This window comes from Eubalaena glacialis, chromosome 11 (genome assembly GCF_028564815.1).
Source record: "Eubalaena glacialis isolate mEubGla1 chromosome 11, mEubGla1.1.hap2.+ XY, whole genome shotgun sequence".
Taxonomy (NCBI): Eukaryota; Metazoa; Chordata; class Mammalia; order Artiodactyla; family Balaenidae; genus Eubalaena; species Eubalaena glacialis.
This window is the reverse complement of record NC_083726.1, coordinates 31,556,729-31,579,827: the sequence shown is the minus strand read 5'-3', so window position 1 is coordinate 31,579,827 and position 23,099 is coordinate 31,556,729.

The following is a 23,099-nucleotide window of genomic DNA, read 5'->3' as shown; positions in this document are numbered from 1 at the left end:
TATAGTGCTTCAGATAGTGACAGTGGATTTATGGTTATAAAAGCCCCTCATTTCTTTAAAATGCCATCTTGTTCCATTCCCTGGCTCCAATGCCTGAATGCCAAAAACTTTGGAAGAACAGGATTAGAGCATAATTAACTGGCGAAGTTTAACACAAAAACTTGGAACAATTGCCTCCATTCTAGCCGCACAAGTGACTTTAGAAAACCCAAGTTGACTACTGATTGCCTTAATTCCTGCACATATGAGGTTAAAATTAAAGCATATCTGCTTACACCTAAGGATCTTTTAAAAGTCAATTTTACACTTTCCTTGTGTATTAGCACGAAAAGTTTCAGGCATACTGAACAGAACTGAGCCCTGACTAGAAGTCTAAGTTACTAAAATAAAGAGCTTTGTATGGTGGCTTCTCACATTATTAATACAACAACGTCGTCTAAGGACTCTTTCCTTGAAACTTCATTCCAGGCTACTGCCTGAGAAAAACACAGTATGGTCCTCAGGCCGGCTCTGAGGCAACTTCTCTAGAACAGGATGTGCTTCTTCCTTGAGGTGACAGGTTACATACTGCAAGTTTTTTTCAACCCTATTGAAAACATCTCATTTGCTGCCAAGCTATATGTAAGGGAAAGAAGCACGGTCTGCCCTCAGAGGCTCCCTGGAGACTGAAACCAGAGAATAGCCGGACATACACGCAGTATGAAAAGCCTAAATTAAACAATGGCTTTACAAGAGCACCTTCCCATGTGACTTTGAATCAGAGTAAAGGGAAGTTCACGAAATCAAAGCAGTAAAAGGGATCTTTATTTGGAAAGGACTCATTAACTCAGCAAAGCAAAGCTTTAAGAATTAGATCTGGGAGGAAAATCCTCCTGGCAATGAAACCAGGGCTTTGATTTCTACTGGCTCATAAAATAAATAATAATATCCACTTACAGTTCTATATTACCTTTCAATTTACAAAGTGCTTTCCCATACTTTATTTTATCTTCACAACATTCTTGTGAGTATTGAGTTATGATTATTCTTTCATGGGTTAGGAAATTGAGGCTCGGTGAGCAGACAGGATTTCCTCAAGGTCACATAGTTATTAAGAAGCAAAGCCCAAACTGAAATGTTGGTCTCCAGACTCCCGCTTCGGAGCTCTTGCTCTGTTGCCTCTGTAAAGGTAGTAAGCCACAATTCCAGATTATCATATCTAGTTGTAGTTAACTGGGGAAATTCTAAAAGGCCACTGGTTACCCAGTAGCTTGAAAAAAATAGGCCAGAATTGGAAGAAAGCAGACTTACAAACTGCCTTATATATGTTCCCTATGACAATGGCAAGAATCCAAGGTACATTTTGAGGTCAAACAAAACTAAAATAAACTTTATTTTTGAACTTCATAATAATGATATCAAAGGCTGAAACTACTGCATCAGAAGTTCTGCCAGTTGAAAAAAAGAAAAGTTCCCTGACTAATTTATAAACTTTAAAAGGTTTTCTAAGGTTCTCTCTCAAGTGAATTAAACACTGATTTGATGGTGAAAATACTTGAAACTGACTTTTGGTACCTGGAGTTGGGTTTTCTTTCTTTCTTTCTCTCTCTCTTTCTTTCTTTCTTTCTAACAAACTTGAGACGGCGTAAGGCAGAGAACTATGGTAGAAGGGCAATGCTTTGGTGACCAGGGAGGCTGGCCTTTGAATCCTGGCTCCAGCTAAGTGACCTGACCAGTCTATTTAACTACTGAGGGCTTTATCTATAAAATGGAAGCAAAACTATTATTGTTTGGTGGCTTAGTCAGCTAGGGCTATGCTATGACAGAATACCCCAGAGTTAATGGCCTAAACATCAGACAATTGTTTTCTCACAGTTCTGGAGGCTGGGAAGTCTAAGATCAAGGTGCCAGTGAGGTTGGTTGTTGGTGAGGACCCTCTTCCTGGCTTGTAGATGGTCACCTTCTGGTTGTGTGCTCACATGACCTTTCCTGGGCATGTGTGCACAGACACAGAAAGGAAGTGAACTCTCTGGTGTCCCTTCTTACAAGGGCACTAGTCTTATCACGTGACCTCACCCTCATGACTTCATCTAAACCTACTTAGCTTCCAAACGCCCCACCTTCTAATACCATCACACTGGGGGTTAGGGCTTCAACATACGCTTTTGGGGGAAACAATCATTCAGTCCATAGTACTTGATTCCCACCCTAGTATCAAAGCAGACTGGAAGAATAAGGCATTTAGAAAGAAAGAAGCAGTACTGTTAATTAAGTAGGAGCACAAAACAGTGGAGACCACTGACGCCCAGAACCCCTGGGTCACTAACGTTAGTCACAATCTGTCAGGCAGCCTTTCTGAAACAATCGACAACACGGATGGGGATGCTAGGAGAGAATGCTGTACTTGAGATCCCAGTCATGACTGGCTGCCCACGACCTATTTTCAGAGAGTCCATCCTGTTTGTACCAGATGACACCCACCACCTTACCTGAGGTGTAAACAGCTGCCAGGAGGAGAAACCACCCATAATTCAGTTGAGCAAATCAGATTCTCCAACCAGGGAATGAAGCATTAGGCTTAACAATTGAAATAGTGAGATAACAGTTGGTTGGGGAGGGGGTGGAGAGACACATTGACAGGTATAGAACCAAAGTCAGGCCTGGACCCATTTAAGCAAAAGCTACTACGTCCAAACGGAAGCGAAGAAGGAGCAGAGCAGCCGTGAGGAAGGTGGCAAATCTGGAAAGCAGATCTGAGCAGCTGGGCCAAGAAAAGTAGAATCAGGAGGTCAGTCATTCAGTGAGAGAAGGTAATAGACTCAGGTACTGATTTCGCAATCGCGGGGCCTCCTATGGTCTGGTTGTACTTTTTTCCAGACTCCAAATATTTCTGAGATTCCCTGGTATCCTTTCACTAAATTCTCTTTTTACCAGAAATAGTCTGAATGGCTTTCTCTCTCCTGCAACCAAAAAGCCTTAAACATAATAAATACAATCAATCAATCCGTCAGACAGATTAATTTGATATAAATTAATTTAATACAAATCCATGTGAAAATGCTAAAGCACAATCTAAGAGCCACACAGGTGAGGGCTGGGAAAAACCAGAGTGAATGTGCAATCAGAGTTGGGTGAGGTTAACCAAAGAACCCTCCCTAAAGACATGAACTGAATCAAGTATGGAAAGTAAGGAGATGCTGTGACTGCAGTGAGAAAGGCATTTATCTAGGAAAATATCTGCAAAGAGACATAAACAGCAAACCACTGAGGGTGAGTTCGAAAGCAAGCTAATACAATAGCCTGCTCTTTCAAAGAAATAATATTTTTAAAAATTAATTTCATTTTGAATATATTGATAATATCTTCTAATGAACATTTTAAAATTATTAGATTGCTTTGAAACTCACATTTTCTTCAATTCAATAGAAGTACTGTTTTATTAGTTTTGCTGTTTTTAAGTCCAAAATCATGTGTGTCTTTAGTTTGTGGTCAGCTGCTAACTATCAATTTTCAGTGAATTAAGTCTCAAGTTCTGTTTATGAGACTTAACAGAAATCTCCTAGTTCTTGGCTTAATTATGAAAGGGAAGAACTTTTCTTAGGCTAAATGTTCAACAGGTTTTAATGCTATGACTTAACAACTTGCTATTAATCATCAATTCTAACATTTGTAAGTGTTAAGACCCTTTGACATAAAAAGATATCTGTATTATTTGCTTTAAATTCCAGTATTTGCTTTAGTCTCAAAAAACTCTAAGCACCTCTTATTAGGAGATTGTCACAATGGATTATCTGAAAAAGCATATGAGAGTTTTAGAGCCCTGACCTTGTTTGACACAAATGTTATGTGTCACCAGCATGACCAGAGAAGCGTCAAGTCAATCAATAATTACTGGCAAAGAAAGGACAGGTGACTCTAATGGGAATGACAGAAAATGGATGGGAACAGCTGTTCTATGGCAGTCTTTCCCTTTAGGCACAGCACAAAAAAAATCTTAAAAGTGTTAAGAAAAGCCAAATACAACTGCTTATATCTTGCTATCATATTTTGGGGGGAAAAGTTCAAACTTATTAGCTTAGTACTTGAGGCCATTCGTCTCTTCCACAAATATTTATTGAGCTCCTATTATGTGCCACGCTCTGGATGTATATTGCTGAATGAAAGAATTCCTCTTTGTGGCACTTATGACCTAGGGAGGACCCCTTACATACAATTGCTTCAGTGTGTCATCCGCATTCATGCCTCCGTGCCTTCTGCTACACTGTCACTCCTCCACGGAGGATGTTCCCAACACACAAACCACATATACACACGTGTGAGGGCACCCACACAAGCACACATTCTTCGTGTAGCTCTTTCTTACTCCTCAAACTTCAAATATCACCTACACCGGAAATTTTGATCCTAATTTCCCTTTCTTTCTTGATTTAAATATCCTACCCCCTGTGCTCCCATATATCCTGTTCACACGCTTATCAAAGCATTCATTATAATGCATAATCTGCCATCTTTGCTGATTTATTGTGGGTCTCCCCTATAAAGATGGGGGCCTAGATCTAGCATTATACTTGATACACAATGGGTGCCCTCTAAATGTTTCTTAAATGAATAAATAAATGAACTACTAAGAAGCAGTGGTGGCAGATGGGCTAAGAAAGGAAATGATCTTGGACATTGAAAACAATAGATTTAGTCAAAATCAAAAAAGATTTTGACATGTGAACAGGAAGAAAGGACTAATCATCTTACATTGTCTTAAGAGATTGGGAACAGATTCTATTTAATACCAGAATCTTTTACAGATATTACAGCCTGCCCTCCACCAATTCAGCACTTCAATTTAACCAAAGTCTGTGACTATAGTCAGTATGCTTTGATACTGATTGATCTAACACACATGGCAAGTACAAACAGACACACACACACACACACACACACACACACACAGTACAAGTCTTCTCCTTAAGGTTAATTCATCAGTTTACCGGTTGGGGCACAGCACACACAAGGTGTCACATGACGGATATTCTACCGGGGAATTAATAAATAAATCCTTTAATTTCAGGAAAAAAATCCATTTTTAAAGTTCCACAAGTGTGAAATTTTAGCAGATGGCGCTAAATAACTTATCACATCTCTGGGGCCTGGCTTATGCCACATCATGTTGGGCCATAGCTAAACAGCCTGGCCTCCTGATTTAAATTCAACCCAGGGATATATTTGGCATTTCTATGACATTGAATGAAAGGCTTTAATGCATGCTCAAGTTGCTGTTACACAACCTGAACCAGAAGTGAGCTAGAGAAGACATGTAACATTCTGTCACTTTCAGTGGAGCAACTGGGGGAAGAAAACTCTGCTTCACCATCTTAATTCGCACTTTGCAGATTCCCAGCTTTTTGGATTTGGATCGTGGGCCATTACCATGAAAGGGGTAAAGGAGATTGAGAACGTGCCTCTCTACAATTGAAAGCAAGGAGGCAAGAGTCCAAAGATTACAAAGCCTCCAGCAGAGATTGGCAGGTGGAGAAAGGTGATGGGCTCTTTAAACCTGGGCTTCTTAGTCTATGTACCAAAAGATTAGGACGTGACTAGGACACAGGTCATGGCACATGGCACTTACCACCAGAGGCCAACAACATCCAACTAAACTGGTCTATGTCCAATGGACAAGCCCACTGATCACACACTTAGAATCAGGACAATGTCAAATTGCTTTTCTGAATGCTTGCTCTCAGCTTCCATACTTGCTTTATTCCAGACAGATAATGAATAGTCCCATGCCAGTCTAATAGTCAGTCTGAAGGCCACACTTTTGGTAGCATTTGTCTGAAAGTCTTGAGTTTTCCTCTCTGTCTTTTAGGTTCACTGGCAAGGACCAAGCAAGGTAGTTGAAAGTGAATGGTGGTGACTTGTTGGTTGTTTGCTGGCAATGGTCAGCTTATGGAATTTAGTCTAATGGATGCTGAGAGCAAAAGATATTCAACAAGGGATTGACTTTAAAAATGGAATGCTTAGAACTCCCAAATGAGCAGGGAAGCAGACTTGCTTGTTTGCCTCAGCTGTGGCCCTTTTTTAAGGATGTTATCTAGATAGAGAGTTATTAAGGAGGACAAAACAAAAAAATACAAGTCCAATTGAGAAAGCATCTTTACCAGGATGTGTGAAGGCGACAGGGATGATGTCAGAGGTGGCAGGAAGTTTGTCTCTCTCTGCATTGTTTATCTTCCTCCCTCTCTGAGCCTTCAGGCTCCTGAATTCAAATGCTACAGATAATAATTACTGATTCCCAGCATTTGAAGGAATACTATGGAGAAAATAGACTTAACATGGGTTTTTCAGCCTATCCTAACTCCCTGCTAAAATACCTAGGATGATACAGAAAATGACCAAAGACAAAAGTTACTGTTATAAAGCAGAAACTAACACACCATTGTAAAGCAGTTATACTCCAATAAAGATGTTAAAAAAAAAAAAAAGTTACTGTATCTCCAAAACTAAATCTGGTAGCCTATCATAAGAATCTGTTGGGGATTCCTATGAAGTCTAACAACGGAGCTGAATTTTAAGAAAGTCAAGAGCCTATCCATCCTTCATCTGTTGAAAGAGAACATCTCAGCCACCTAAAACTATGAAGAAAAATATAGGAGGAGTCCTTAGAAGTCCTCTTTGTTCTTCTTCCAACCTCTTCACCCTGACTTAGAGATACAGAGACTACAGTCCTGCTACTGGGTGGCACTTAGGGGCAGCCAGAATCCATCAGCTCTTCACTCAGCATCATCCTAAAGCCATTTGGAGACTAATTCCAAGAGAAAAATAGGGTGAAGACTCTAAAGTTAATGGGTACATACAGAAAGCATTCTAGCCATTGTTCTTGGCATTGTAGATTTCCAAGTACTCTGTTCTATCACAAAAAATTCTCAAAATAAGGTTCACAGAAGAGTAGCACCATGAAATGGCTTTCCAGAAGGTTTTGTGAACAAAGAATTTGAGGCAAGGATGCATAACCCCTCCGTGGTTAGTCACAGTACCCCTAACAGTTTTGAGACATCCTGCAGGAAATAACCATGTTTAAATGTGTATCCATCATTGGCTAAATTCTTTTGCCTAGATGCAAACTTACTAACATAATTCTTAATATTCTACATAACAAGTATTTTGCAGAAAACATTGAGGAGAGCTTGTTCACATCGGAGAAGCAGAAAGTAGAAGTAAAACCAGATCCCTTTACCGTACACAGAGATGCCCTAGATGAATGTCTGGCTGATCGGGAAAAGTGGACAAGAAGACTTGCCCATCAATTACCTAATGTAATCAAATTATTCTCCAGTTTTGATCCTAGGAGAGAATTCATCCAGCACTGACAGCGTCAGTGAGGAAAGACAAAGACAATCTACAAACCCTGAATGATCACAAACACTGAGTTGAAAAAGAGATTTCTCTCTATTCCAGGATGAATAAAGAAAGAAACTTAAGTCTATAAATTAGTGCAGAAATAGGAAAAAGGAACGTCATCTGGAAGACTCCAAAGAGCATTCTCTAGAAATAATTCTATGTGTCAATATTCTAAATTTTAAAATAACAGTGAAACCACCATTTCAATCAAATGGCAGTATAAAACTTACAAACAAGCCTAAATAGACTTAATTTACCTGAAATAAAATGAAATCTTTATTTTAAAAACTAGTCCTAAGAAAAATTCTCCAGACTTAACCTATTTTATGGTTGCATTCTTTCAAGAAATAGATACTTGCCACACTGTATAAACAATTCCAGGATACATAAAAAGACACAAATCCTCCTCATTTACTTTACAAAGCGGGCATAATCCTGACACTAAAACCACACACACACACACACACACACACACACACACACTACTGCTGATACTGATGGTTACTGACAATTATCAGAATAAGAATGAATGCAAAACTCCTCAATAAAATTCAAATATGTATTAAAAGCATAATCCAGAATGAAAAAGTAGGATTTACGCCAGGCACACAAGGACTGATGTAATGCTAATACCCAGTGATTGGCAAAGAGCAGTAAAATTAAGACTCTAGTACCATGTGTGAAGAGTGAGATCCTAAGGTCCCTTCCTGCCCTGTTTCAAAGAAGCAGTTAGGGCCTCAGTGACTCATTTCCAAAGTTTTCTTCGGAGGAGAAGACAGAATCTCCTTGAAGACAAAGCTGCTTCTTGGTTTGGGGGAAAGCCCAAGTTCACTGAAGCAAAGATGATGGACTTCTCAGAGAGGGAGAAGTGTCCTTGAGGACAGAAATAGAAGGAGGACATTGACTGCATTACCATGGAGGGAGGTAGGTGTCAACAAGTCAGAGGCAGTGGGCGCCAGTAGACCGCCAGTGTGGTTCGCCAGGGAGACAGCAGATTAGGGTTGTAGACAACATGAAGGGAGCTGGGCCGCCAGCAAGGGGCTCTAACCAAACCCAGGGCTCCTGTGCATGAAAAGTGAAACAAAAGCAGCACGTGAAGAAGCCATGACAGCTGGGACACTCGGAAGTTCTAAGGTAGATTGAGGACAAAAGAGGACTGTCCCCAGGGCTGTAGTGGGAAAGCAAGATCCACAAGAGACACATTCATTCCAGTGAGTCAAAATCATTAATTTACTTACAAATATTTATTATGTACCAGGTGCTAAAGATACAGCAGGGACAAACAGACATATCTAGCACTCAGGAGCTTACATTCTAGGTTGAGGAGATAGCAATAAACAATTAATAAGAAAGTCAATTATATAGTATGTTAGAAGTTGCAAAATGCTGTGGAATAAAGAATGAAGAAGATGGGTTAGAGGCTATTGTAATCTAGTCAAGAAAACATGGTGGTAGCTGCAGAGGAGATAAGTGGTCAGATTCCGATATATTTTGAAGGTAAGGCCAACATGACTTCCTGACAGACTGGATGTGGGGTGTGAGGCAAAAAGAGTAGTCAAGAATGACTCCAGATTTTTCCATTGGAGCAACTGCAAAGATGGAACTGCCATCAGCTGGTCTGGGAAAGACTGATCTAGAGCAGATTGGGAGGCAGATTTGAAGAGATCCAGATCTCTTTTTCTTAACATAGCACATATCAGTTTTCTTTTTAACACCCAGGTGGAGTGTTGACACCTACCTCCTTCCATGGTAATGCAGTGGTTTAAGCTAACTTTGAAAAGGAAGGCAGGGCGGGAGGGGAAAAGAGGGAGAGGGAGCAATAAGTGTGCTTTTAACACAACAGGTTTTTGGGTCAAAATCTTTGGATCGAAATTCTATTCCACTACTTTATTATCAGCAACGTATAGTGTGATATTCTAAGGTTTGTACAGAATTTAGCCAGGGGGATGTTGGCAGCTGTCAGGGAGATTTCACAGAGAAAACGACATTTAAACTGGGCTTATATGGATATATATGAGCTCAGAAGCTAAGAAGAAAAGCAGGAATGTAAACATGAAACTTCAAAGTGTAATGGTAGGTAACCCCGTGTGACCAGAACCTTCCATAGATGGAATAGAATGACTGCAAATGAAGCTGGGAGAGTAGGCTGGGTCAGATTTGGAAGACCTTGTATAAGGTGCTAAGAAATTCAACTTATTTTGCATGAATTTGTGTAACAGCAACTGAGAACAGAATGAAAGACAAAGACAAAGCCATGGCCGTGGAAATGTAGTTGTTGAGTTTTTAATAGGTGCAATAGAATGATTCTGTGCTTTAAAGCCTGAGTAATTGCAGACAGACTAAGGAGTTACGGCAAAGTATTGCATATTTACTATAAAACTGAGCAGTTCAGATCTAGTGATATCAAAGAAAAAGTATACCCAAGACAGAAAAGAGACAATATTCTAAGCAAACCTGACTAATAATTTAGCTCCCGTCCAAGGGAAGAGCAATGGGGAGATACCCCAGGATCGTGCTTTAGTCCTACCTATAATTCTTTGTATTTACTCTGTGTCTATGCTTAAATTAACTGATAAGAGATTGTTAATGTTAATTTTCTTAGTGTGCATTTAGTTCTTCCCAACTAATCCTTTTTTAATCAGTAGCATTGCATTAAAAACACTTTGGTTATCATTAAAGGTGCTTGAACCATAAAAACGCAACTGATGTCTGCATTCAAAGTAAACTGTTGAATGGACCAATTAAACAAGCTCCTAGTAAAGAGATAAATCACATCTAAGATATGCACAACTTTATGGATATTTCTCCTTTAAGCCCTCAGGTCCTATAACTCTAAGGGATACCTCCCAGCTTGCCAGCTATTTACTGTGCCCTAAAGAAGAGATGGCTCAGACAACCAGACCCATTTTTCCTTGGGTTATGAGAATAGGATTAGGATTAACTTGCCCTTCCATGTTGACCACATGCTTCTTTTTTTTTTTAATTTTTATTGGAGTATAGTTGATTTACAATGTTGTGTTAGGTTCTGCTGTACAGCAAAGTGAATCAGTTATACATATACATATATCCACTCTTTTTTAGATTCTTTTCCCATATAGGTCATTACAGAGTATTGAGTAGAGTTTCCTGTGCTATACAGTAGGTTCTTATTAGTTATCTATTTTATATGTAGTAGTGTGTATATGTCAATCCCAATCTCCCAATTTATCCCTCCCACACCTTCCCCCCTGGTAATCATAAATTTGTTTTCTACATCTGTGACTCTATTTCTGTTTTGTAAATAAATCCATTTGTACCATTTTTTTAAGATTTCACATATAAATGCTATCTACCTGAAAAAGAATTCAGGGTAATAATAGTAAAGACGATCCAAAATCTCAGAAAAAAATGGAGGCACAGACTGAGAAGGTATTTACAAGAAATGTTTAACAAAGAGTTAGAAGATTTAAAGAACAAACAAACAAAGATGAACAACACAATAGAAGACCACATGCTTCTCAATTGTACATCTCATGTGCAGCCATCGGCAGGACCACGGAGACCTGATGCAAGGTTCAGGGACATACAGGTTCCCTATTACGAGCAGCATGAATACTCATCGCCTAGACTCTGCAGTGCTCCCTGGGGTTGCTGCGTTACCGGTGCAGTTTGAACATCGACATGCTCTGCATTCCACTTTTTTATCAAAGCCCAGAAATCTTTTCCAAATAGCCTCAAGATTGCTCTCACTCTTAGACCTGGACATTTTCAATAATCAGTTTAATGCTTCAAATAATCTTCCTCTGTCCTTTGACATAGCCTTCTACTCCCACTTCAAAACCTGGATTGAACACCTTTTTTCTCTAGTGGAGCTAGGGAATATTTTTAGGCAAAACCTAGCCAATATAAAATAGATGATCAACAAGGATATATTGTATAGCAGAGGTAATTGTAGCCATTATCTTGTAAAAACTTGTAATGGTGTATAATCTGCAAAAATACTGAATCACTATGCTTGTATACCTGAAACTAATATAATCTTATAAATCAACTATACCTCAATTTAAAAAAAACATATCCATTAAAACATATAAAGAGTGTATAGATGGCAAACCGTAAACATTTAGAGCAAACAGTGAAATGAAATACTATGTTACCATTTGTAGATATAGTTATAGGCAGCCCACAAAGTAATTAAATTTGGTAAAGCTTTATAAAAATCCTGAGTGTTTGACACCTCCAGTAGTAAAGCCATCTTCAGAATATCCAGAACCATGAAACTGAGAGAGTCTCCTTTTCTGGGCACTAGAATACCTCTGGATTTAACCCAAAGCTCGCACTGAGTCATCAGAGAACTGCACTTTCTTTCAAAAGAAATCAGCCAAATTATTTTTACTTTGAAATTCTGGTGTGGGGTATGAATGTAAGGGAGACAAGTCTTTCTCTTTTGTTTTTCATCTTGTCATGAAATGAACATTCGGCGCTATGTATTCCCTCCCACAATAAAGGCTAAAAGTTTAGCCAGAGACCTAGTTATAAATGTATATCATCAACTCTAAGTTAATCAGTGTTTAATTATGTAAGTTGATGAATTTTTCAGACCCAGCCTCAACTAAAATTTCTCCTTTTATATTTTATATTCCACTTTATGTTCTGTAATGAGGATATATTCTTTTATCTCCCCAGCACCTTTTCTTTTTTGGTGAGCTCCACCCTCACTCCTATTCCCACCTTTTTCAGGAAATACTCCTCCCCCACTCCACCACATGGTCCAGGTGAGAAATGCCAGTTACAGCATCGCATCCACTGGTCAGAGAGGCTGCGTGTGACCTGAACTGGACCTTCCCTAAACTTCTACAAATTGAAATTTAAGCAAAAGGGACAATCCCTCTCTGGTATCAAGGCTTAGGAGCTGAGCCTGAGAGGTGGCGACCTCGTGGAGGAGGGCTGTAGGAAAACATGTTGAAAGGAGTAGAAATGAAAGCTAGGAGAGAGAGAGACTTGAAGAAACCTGAGTCCCAGTTTCCAATGATTCTGGAGACCCAGTTATATCCTTGCCCTTCCCTTTCGCCTAAGTTAGATCAGGTTGCATTTCTGTTACTTGTTTGCAAAGGGTCCTACTTAATATGCACTCTCTCATAATTCCTCCACTAATAAGGGTGGAATAATCTTACCCTGGTCAATCTTTCATTTTGAGTCACTATTGTCCAAATCAGAAAACAATTTGCTAGATCTGAAATTTTTCAGAATTTTTCATGAAAACCTGGATTTTTAATCACCTTTGCAGAAAGAAAGAAAAAGATTTTTGTCCTAGGACAAATAGAAAATACTTTATGGGGGTGCCTTTCTCCCTTGTCTCCAAGCAGTGTTCTTAAAATCAAATTAGTATTTTATTACCTGCCTCTCCCAGACCAGAGCTGATAGAATCAAGCAATTCTTGACAAAGACCAAAGTCAAGCTCATTTTGTTTCCGACTCAATGATGTTCTTTCAAAGCCTTGGTACATTCCTCTTGTGATAAATATTCTTAGATTTGTGCAAGAGAATTTGTTGGGAAAAAAATAAATCCTGGCCCTGAATTTGAACCTGAACTAATCATCAGGCAGTCTATAAAGCAAGGTGTAATCAGATAAATTCAGCATAGCAATATTTTTCAGCATTATTATCCTAACTGGCCAGTGAGCTCCGTGGATGGTTTTAAGCGGTTTGGCTGTTTTTTTTTCGGGGGAGTAGTTATCCATGAAAAGATGATTAGCTTTCAATTACAAGTATGAATACTCTCTCGGGTTTCTTTGCCCCTACCCCTTTCTCTCTTTGGGAAAAAACATACTCAACCTCTCAGACAATTAACTCTCTATGAACTACACTAGTACTCCTCCAATAGAATAATGCCCAGGAAACACAATCACAGGGCCAGCTCTGTTGGTCTTTTACTGAGTTCTGGGAAAGTCATTCCCACCAAGTATGATAGATATTTTTATTGAAATTGCCCTGGAAACTGCCAGCCAAAGAGAGATCCAGAGAAATTTTATGGTTCACAACATACCTTGAGCCCCTAAATAAAGATGTTGCAGAAACATGCTGTGTCAGCCAGTTTACTGAGGATTGGGCTTTCTTGCCATATGAAATGAAAGACTCTTTAATCATCGTTAGCTCTTACTTTAAAATTCACTGGCACGGTTCTTTCCGAGATGGTTCACTTCTGACAATGCTGCTTGTAAAGAAAAAACAAGCAATATCAAAGTTGAGAATCAGAGATGTTAATGTACTTAATTAAGGGGACTTCCCTGGTGGTCCAGTGGCTAAGACTCCGAGCTCCGAATGCAGGGGGCGCGGGTTCGATGCCTGGTCAGGGAACTAGATCCCACATGCCACAACTAAGAGTTCCCATGCCTCAACTAAAAAAGATCCCGCATGCCACCACTGAAAATCCCACATGCTGCAACGAAGATCCCGTGTGCCGAAACTGAGACCCGGGGCAGCCAAATAAATAAATAAATAAATAAAAAGTACTTAACTAAGATTGCACAGCTAGTCAATGACAGAGATTGGATTTTAAACCCACAGGTTACTTTACTATTTTACTTCTCATGAGATAATGTGAATGAAATGCATATACACGATTTCTAAATTTTTTATCCCCTCTGATACATTTTTTTAAAGATTAGTATTTCTATAGCCAGTGCTCAGTGTTTTAGTCAAGATTACAGTCAAGATTGCTCTTTAGAAGAACCCAAGCAAACTAGTTTCTAACTTGTCCTGGGTCATTCAGCTCTTAATTCTCCATATTAGTCTAAAGTGGCAGAAGTCTGACAATTCTTCCTATTCGCTTCTGGAATGTATATTTTGAGAATGAGTGCTTCTCATGTTCCAGTAATTCACACCAACTCAATAAAAACTGCCCATGATCGCTCCCAACTCATCCTTGTCACTCCATCTCACAAAGAGCTAACCTGCACATGAAGCACTATCCCGAAACTTAGTATAAAATTCATTTTAAAGAGTATTTCCATGTCTTATAATCTAGCTACATAACAATATGGGCTCTAATTTCCTTTTTAAAATGGGACATTAACCAAAAATTAAATCAGAATGTTTCCTCAGAATCTCCTGTCCTCTTTTTCTATTTGATGAAGCTAGCAGCTTGCATCTGCTCACCAAAGTGGCGAAAACATGACAGGAAATGAATCTAACCGCAGTGGATATGTAGCAGCACAACATGAGTTGTGTCTTCTAGGTCATCTGAAAGGGGTGCAGTCTCGGTAAACTGCAGCTGCTTTCAAATTTTCCAATAAAAGTTTTCTGTATGTGATTGTCTTTTGAAGAGAAAGAGAAAGAGAACAATTCGATCCCAAGAAGGTGTTAACTTAAAACATTTGCATCTAACATTCTAAGAAGTTATAAAAGTTAACAGAGGAATAGTATACAACAATAAAAAGGAACAAACTATTGATAAAACAATAACATGCAAGAATCACACAGCCATTTTGCTAAGTGAAAGAAGCCGGAGACAAAAGAGTATACGTTCTATGATTCCATTTATAGGAACTCATGCATGGAACTCAAAACAGTGGTTATCATAGTTATCTGGGAGGAGTATTAACTGGGAAGGGACAGAAAAAAACTTCTAGGTGCCAGAAGTGTTCTGTGTTCAATCTGGGCCGTGGTTATGTGGGTACATATGTACATGTGAAAAATCACTGGGCTACGTGCTTAAGATCAGTGTTCTTTAAGTTCTTACTCAATGTATGTTATATTTATTCTTCAATTAAAAAAAATTTTTTTAAGTTTAGCCCAGCCATATAGATGAAAGAAAGGTTATATAATTCATGCCTTGAACCTTACTGATAATTCTGTTTTCTGTGGTACACAAACTTTTTTTAATACTACTTACACTCCGTAATTCCTTACTTGCAGTGATGAAGTGCAAAAAGCTATGAAAACCAAAGTTTTCCAGCTGATTTGAACTGATGTGAAGCTATTTACATCTTTATTCATTCCACATTCTACCTACTGCAAATATTCACATGCCCCTCTGTGGCCATGCTGTTTGATTATAAGATGTCACCCACACCCCCACTGTGGTGTTACAGAATATACAGTACATGCACCTTATTACCTTTGTAAAACCTCAAAATGTTCTAAATTTCTAAACACTTCTGGATCCAGTGGTTCCAGATAGGATATTGTTAAGCTTTATTTATTTGAGGGTACATTTGAAAAGGTTTAACCAGCACCCCAGACCTGTGATTTCACAGATATCTTATTGCTTAAGATGAGGCTGAATTTATTTAAGTAAACTGTGAGCTGAATTATTTAAATAAATAAATAAAGAAATAAATCGTAAATAATAAGGTGGCTCACAGCCAAAATTATGGAAATGACTGAAGCTTAAGAAACATCTTTCCGGCAAGTTCAGAAAGATGTTAACGTGTCCATACAGAAGGCCAAGTTGCCTACAAAAGACAAAGGGTGAGGGTAGGGACTTTCTGTGCATTTTGCCCAGCACCAAGCAGGAATCTGCATTCAGTATCCACTCGACAAAGCCTTGTTAAACTGAATCTCCAACATCCTTCATCCTTTGACTTCTGTTACACACCATCCCTGAAAAGGAAAAATGAATACTTTTTTAAAATAAAATTTAAGGCCTTTGGGAAATAGTACTTTGGTTCCTTTCGGTTGGTTGTAAGAAAAGATAGAACCGCATCTTGGGTTTTAACTTTAGGACATGTCTCTACTGGAAGCCCTCAAAGACTCAAATCAATCACTAATTCCCTGCTGTTTATTCTGTTCATCCAAGAACAGAAATCTCACAACCCAAACCGCATGAAATTCGCCACTGACTCTAGGAAAAGATTCACTTTTTTTGTGCTGACTCTCCTTTGCACCATCACTTCTGAACGGCTGCTTTCACATTTCTTTGCTTGATTCCTTTATATTTTCCCCAAGGAAAAGAACTGATTGTAAGGATTCTGCCCAAATATATTCCGGAAGTGCTGTAAGTGTTTGCCTCATGCTTCTGTATCAGTTTCAGGACCGTCGTAAATCAACAGTCTGTGGATGGAGGTGCTCAGACCGAAATCATGCCTTTGAAAAACGCATAGCATCATTCTCCTCGAGCAGCTGCAGCCTTTTATTCATGGCTCAGGAGGCTTTCACACCTCCTTTTAAACCCAGCGCATTTGAAGTAATAAAACAGGGAGCAGTTTACAGGCAGGAAATATTAAAATATTTAATTGCTTTTTTTCTTGGCACAAGGCAGCCAGCCTCAAGCGTTCTCTAACACATGAAAAAAAGGACACCTGTCCATGCTTGAATGGACATGAAACAGGGGATTGCTAAAGTGAACACATCTGTGACCAAACCACCTTTAAACCCACATCAAGCCCATTTTTTTTTTTACTAGTTCTAACCATTTCCCTCCAACTACTTTTCATTTTCGTCTTCCTTCTCCTTGTCTCATTACAACAAAGCACAGAAGAGAATAAATCGATATCATGCCCGAGATGACTCCCTAATCTGTCTCAAACAGAAACAGAGCACAAATTGAACCTGAAACTCTTTCCCATTGTCTGATCTGCACTTTATAATCTAGCCCATTGAACCCTTCTCAGAGAAAATGGGATCTAAATGTGTGAGTACGAATGAGATCACTAAACCTTTTGAGAAGTCTATCTATATGATGGTCTAAGGCAACCTGAGGTCAAGTTCCAGCTCTGCCAACTGCTGGTTGAATGACTTTGGAGAGGTTGGTTAGCTTCTCTGAGCTTCAGTTGGCTCATCTGTAAAATGCGGATGGTCAATAGTGCCTCTCACATGAGGCGGTGGAGGAGGTGGGCATTAAACGAGATGTCCATTGTCAAGTGCGCAGTATTGGTGTTCGGCACTCTGTGAGGCCCTAGTGTTAGCTACCCTTTCATTATAATTCATTCTAAAGAGAATTGTTTATAAAACAAAAGAAGACATGGCTAACACTCTTCCACAAACAACTGACAGTAGTACAAGAGTATCTTGCTGAAATTTGAAGTGGCTTTCTACTGCTACATAACAAATTTCCACAAACTTAACTGCTCAAAACACCCTTTTATTAGCTCACAGTTATGCAGTCAAAAGTCCAGCAAGGCACGACTGGGTCCTCTTCTTCAATATCAGAGGCTGAAATCCATGGGTGAACCAGGTTGAGTTCTTATTTAAAGACTCTAAGGAACAACCACTTCCGTATTCACGTGGGCACTGACTGAGTTCATTTTCTTGTAGTTGTAGTACTGAGACCCTGTTTGCTTGCTGGCTCTCAGCAAGGGGCCTCTCTTAGCTCTTAGAGCTCACTCCTCTCCTTCCCTTGACAATTTCTCCATCTTCAAAGTCAACAACAGAGAATTTCCTTCACACTGAATCCCTCTAATGCTTCAATTCCCTCTGACTTCTGCAACCAGCCAGAGAAAAGTCTGCTTTTAAAGAGGTCATGCGATTGGGTTAGTCCAACTCAGATATCTCCCTATTTTAAGGGAAACTGATAAACTTAATTTCATCTACAAAAATCCCTTTTGCCATGGAATGTAACATAATCAGGAAGTAACACCAAGGAGCTGAGGTCCTGGGAGCCATCTAAGAATTCTGACTACCATAAAATTTTAATGCTGGAAGTTGGGATGAAAAACCATATATTATATTTCAAGGCAGAGCCAGAAAACAAGGTAGCAGCCTCCTAACCACTCTTTCTGGTCTCCATCTTGCTGCCTTCAAATTCAATCTTCATAGAGCTGCCTGCATTAAATATCCAAAAGCAAACTTTGTAAGCTCCTCATTGCCTACAAGAGCAAATCTAAAACTCTTAACCTGACCCACAAACCCTCCATGATTTGGCTGGTCTCTCAAAACTACCTTTGAAGCTCCTTGCTAATTCCAGAATCAAGCTTAATGATCCAGAAACTCCAAACTGCTTAGAGTTTCCTTCATCCACCATGATGATGCTCACTTGTGTCTTTATTCAAGCTGTCCTCTCAGCCCAGAACCCTCTATATTTTCACCGCCCCTTTGTCTAGGTAACTCCTCTTCATCCTTTAATTTTGCTCATGTGACTTCATTCACTCATTCATTCATCCAATAAATAACTACCGAACATCCACTCTATGACAAAGATGAGGCTATGGTGAGAAAATAGACTCATGCGGTCCCTGCTTTCAAAGAACAGACACTGTTGTTGGGGGTACAGGCAATTAAACGAACGAGTACAGCTCAGTGATAAGTACAATGAGTGGAGGAGGGCTGATGCACCCAACAGAGGCACTTAACCAAAATCGGAAGTTTTCTGGAGGAAGTGACATCCAAGTCAAAAGTCGAAGTAGGAGTAGGAGTTGGCCAGGTAAATGGGAGTTTGGGAGAGGAGGAAGTTCCAGACAAAAGCAATAGCATGATAACATGCAAACACACACTTGTTAGAAAGAACATGGCTCCTTTGAGGGACCTAAAATAGTTCCGTTTCACTGGAGTATGGAGTGCTGGGGCCAGTGTAGGATCTTGTCCTGGGGTAATGAGGAGGCATTGAAGCTTAAGACTAGATTTCTGTTTAGCGACATCTCCCCAGCTGGTCTGCAGATAATAGACTGGAGGAGGGGCTGACAAGAGGAGAGGAAACCAGCAGGGAGTCCAGGGCAGTCATCCATATCAGACATGACAGTAACTAGTTTTATGTAGAGGCAACAGAGATCAAGGGAAATGGAGAGATTTGAGGGAGGATGCCACCTACAGGAGCTTGGTGATGAATCAGCTATTGGGGATGAGGGAGGGTAATGCCCATGTCTCTGGCTTGGGCAACAGGGTGGATGCCAGTGCCTGTCACTGTCAGCGAGAACATGGGTGGAGGAGCGGTTTTGTGGGGGAAGATAATTGTTACCAAACGGCTTCTGGGATAGCCAGTAATTTACAGAGACTATTTCAATTCTTCCTAGCCCACCTGTATGATTCAGCTACATTAAGCAAGAAAAGAAGCTAATTTGTTGAGTGTAAGGGGAAGAAGGGAAAATATAGAAGTGACACTGTCACTTGTTCCCCCAATTATCCACCTCTGGTCCCACAGTAGAAGAGTCTCATCATCTGGGATTTCTTGTTCATTCTAGGTGAGGATGATGGAGAATGATGGTAATGACCCTTTCCTCTGATGTTGCGCCCTTCCCCAAAATATCTGCATGGCTCACCCCTGTCCTCCCTTCATCCAGAGCTTGACTTAATTGTCATCTGATTAGAGGGGACTTGTTGAACCCCCTTAATAAAGAGCAAAATCTCACACTCATACTCCAGCAGTCCCTAGTCTGCTTTTTCTCTATAGCGCTTTTGACAGAATGTGTGTGTGTATATATAAGAGAGATTGTCTTTTTCAGTAGAATCTAAGTACCACAAAGGCAAAGACTTTGTTTGTTCACTGTTAAATCTCTCTCTCTAAAACGGTGTTTGGACATAGTGGGCACCAGTAGATACTTGTCTGAGTAGACGAATAAGTGTAGGAATGAAAGTCTGTTGCTCAGAAGACTGACCTTGGCTGGAGAAAATTATGCGGGAATCCTCAGGATAAAAAGCGTATTAGAACCATAAGAGTAGATAAATTTTCTCAAGAAGAGAATACAGAGTTAGGAAAGGTCCCTGAGGAATTCCAACATTTACCAACCTTTAAACGATAGCCTGTAAGGGGAGGAGTCTGCAACAGAGTGAAAAGGGGCAGTCAGGGAAGCAGAAGAAAAACCAAGATTATTGGGGAGTGAGAGAAGCCAAGGAGGAGGAGGATAATGAAAGAGGTGTCAACAGTGACAAATGCAACCAAGAAGACAAATAAGAAGAGTTACAGAAAGTCTCCATTGGGTTTAGCCATCAAGATGCCATTTGTGGCCCTTATTGAGAACAATTTGAGGAAAGGTGAAGATGAGGGCCTGAATTCAGTGGACTTAGAAGTGAAAGGTGAGAGAGGATAAGAAAAAAGTAGTTGAGGGAAGTAAAAGTAGAGTGATGCTGGGCGGAGGAGAGTTGTTTTTCTTACAATGGTAGAACAAGTTTAAAGGTTGGTGGGAAAGACACAGTAAAGAGGAAGACGTTTAAGATAAGAGAGAGCAAAAAAATAACCAATACCGGGAGATCTCTGCAGTACAGGAAGCGAGGCTTCCTCCTTCCGGAAGCCTCCTCTGACCTCTCCCTGCCCCTCCTCCTCTCCATCCTCTTCCCTACAGCCTGTGTTAACTGTGCCTAAGTCTATTATTAAGCTTATCCAGTGAAATCGTAACTCTGCTTGTGTCACTGTTGTGCCACTAGGTTATGAGCTTCATTAGGTAAAGGACAACTTCTGATTCATCTTTTTATCCCCATGAACTAGCACAGAATCTGGTACATAATGAATACTCAATAGATATCCAATAAGAGAATGAATGAAGGAATTGATGGAATAGACTTATGACCCTCAACAAGTATGTACTGATTCTCACTCTGAGCCAAGCTCCACTCGGGGTTCTGGTCATTGAGCAGGAACAAAACAAAGCCCATGAACAAGTGAACTGAGGAAAGGACACAAAAATGTGGAGGGAAAAATAAAAGCAGGCTTGAGGCAAATGAAACATCATGAACCAGCACTTCATAAATTCAATAATGTTGATGCTTTAGAAGGGACACCATGCCTCTTCACAGCCAATTTTTTCCACATGTGAGGGGAGGATTTACTTACCATTTATTAGGATTGATTATAGTCTTGCTTCCTCATTTCCTGTTTTTCATGACACTTGTAATCTGTGAATCACTTGCTTGAATTTGCCTTTCTCCATAAGCTCTCAAAAGTGGATTGAACTGGTTTTCCAGCTCTTTACTAAAAGAAAGACAGATCCAAGCTCCCAGAGTACCATGGGGTTAAAGCCTTGACCATGCCTTATTCCAAAGTAACTTCTCACTCAGGACCTCAGTCATCATTATGTCCTCCTACAGGAATTAAATGGAAAAGAGGAAACCAAAAAAAAAGCAAGGCTTTAGGAGATATTGCTCAAACATTCCCAAATGGGAGTGCCTATGTTTGAGTCATTAGTGTGCATTCAGGAACACCCAAGCCTCATAGATAGGAGGGATTGAGGCATCAACACACAGCAACACTACTGTGATGCCAAGAAGCCGTTCTAGGTCACTTACACAAATGACACAAAAGTTGTCCAAACAAACAGATAAGGGAACATAGTAGTCACTGTGGAGCATTTAAGAAGCCACATCCTCAAGGCTCTTGGATATCGGTGTTAATCAAACACCTGTGTTCTCTTACTGTGGCCATATTTTCAAAAATAAGAATTAGGTCCTTTGTTGACTCTTTCTACTCCAAAACCTAGTTTCTAATCTTGGTTGACCCTTTCACCTCTTCCCCAAATGATATCATCCAATTGAACAATCACTTCCACATGGTTTGCTCCCAATTCTTCAGCCAAGTGCTCAGACCTGCGTTGTAATCTTCTAGCTGGATATCTGGATGTCCCTCCAATACCACAAAGCAAACATCCTCAAAACCAAACTCATTCTCTTCCTCTGCAAAACTAGTTCTTCCACGCAACTTCCCAGGTTCCATTAACGATGCCGCTATCCCACTAGGTGAAAACCTTCCCTTTTCGTACCTTTCCATCCCTTCCATTCTTCAGTTCCGTTGAGAGACTTTCTAAGACCCATTTCCAACATATCATTCCAACCCATCCTCCTTAACATCCAGCTCCTTTTATTCTCACTGCCTCCAGCCTAGTTCAGGCTCTTGTTTTTCTCACCTGGACTGTCGCAAACACTATCACTGGGGAAAGAAAATTTCACAACCAGATAGATTTGTATTCAAATCCTGGTTTCATCTCTTTCTAGTTGCGTGATCTTGGGCAATTTCCCCAAACCCTCTAATCCTCAATTTGCTCCATAAAATGATGGCTCATTTCAAGAGTACATAAAACAATGTAAGTTAAAGTGCCTAGCACATAATTGCTCAAAGCATCAATGACTCTTCCCCCCCCAAAAAAAGTGTTCTGCTCATGTCTTTTCCATACTCATAAACTTCGAATGATTTCCTTTTTTCTACAAAAACAAGACCCAGCTACTTACTTGCCCTCCACAATATCACCCAAGCTACTTTCCTAGCTTTCATCTCCCAAACTCGGCCTCTCAGTCATCCTCAAACATGTCCACATTTTTACTATGCTTATCTTTCCACCAGATATGACTTTCCCATTAATCTCCACCAGTCAAAACTCTACCTATCCTTTAAGAAACAACATAAATGCCACCCCCTCCATGAGGCCTAATTCTGATATCCAAATATGTGTTCTGCCTTTGAATGCCCACTTCACTTTCTTAACATCTACATTATGGAATTTATCGTATTCTGCTTCATACTATGATCGTAAGCATTCTGTCTTATTCTATGTATAGAACTGTGAAGTAACTTCTTATTCATCTCCAAAGCCTACTGCTTTTCACTTGTTTGATGCTCAGGAAATGAGTAGAACTGATTGTAAGTACACGTCCCTAGAAGAGTAGCCTTTATCTGTTAGACTACAAACTCGACAAGGGCAATCATTTTTGTCTATTTTAAACAATGATATATTCTGAGTACCTAGACTCATGCTTAAAATATAGTCAGTGCCCCCAAACTATCTACTGAATGACTTTATAATCCAAGATTATTTTTTTGAGCCAAGAAAAAAATCCCATATAATCCAATTTTTAAAGTCATGCCAATTAGTAACACCTAAGCTCTCA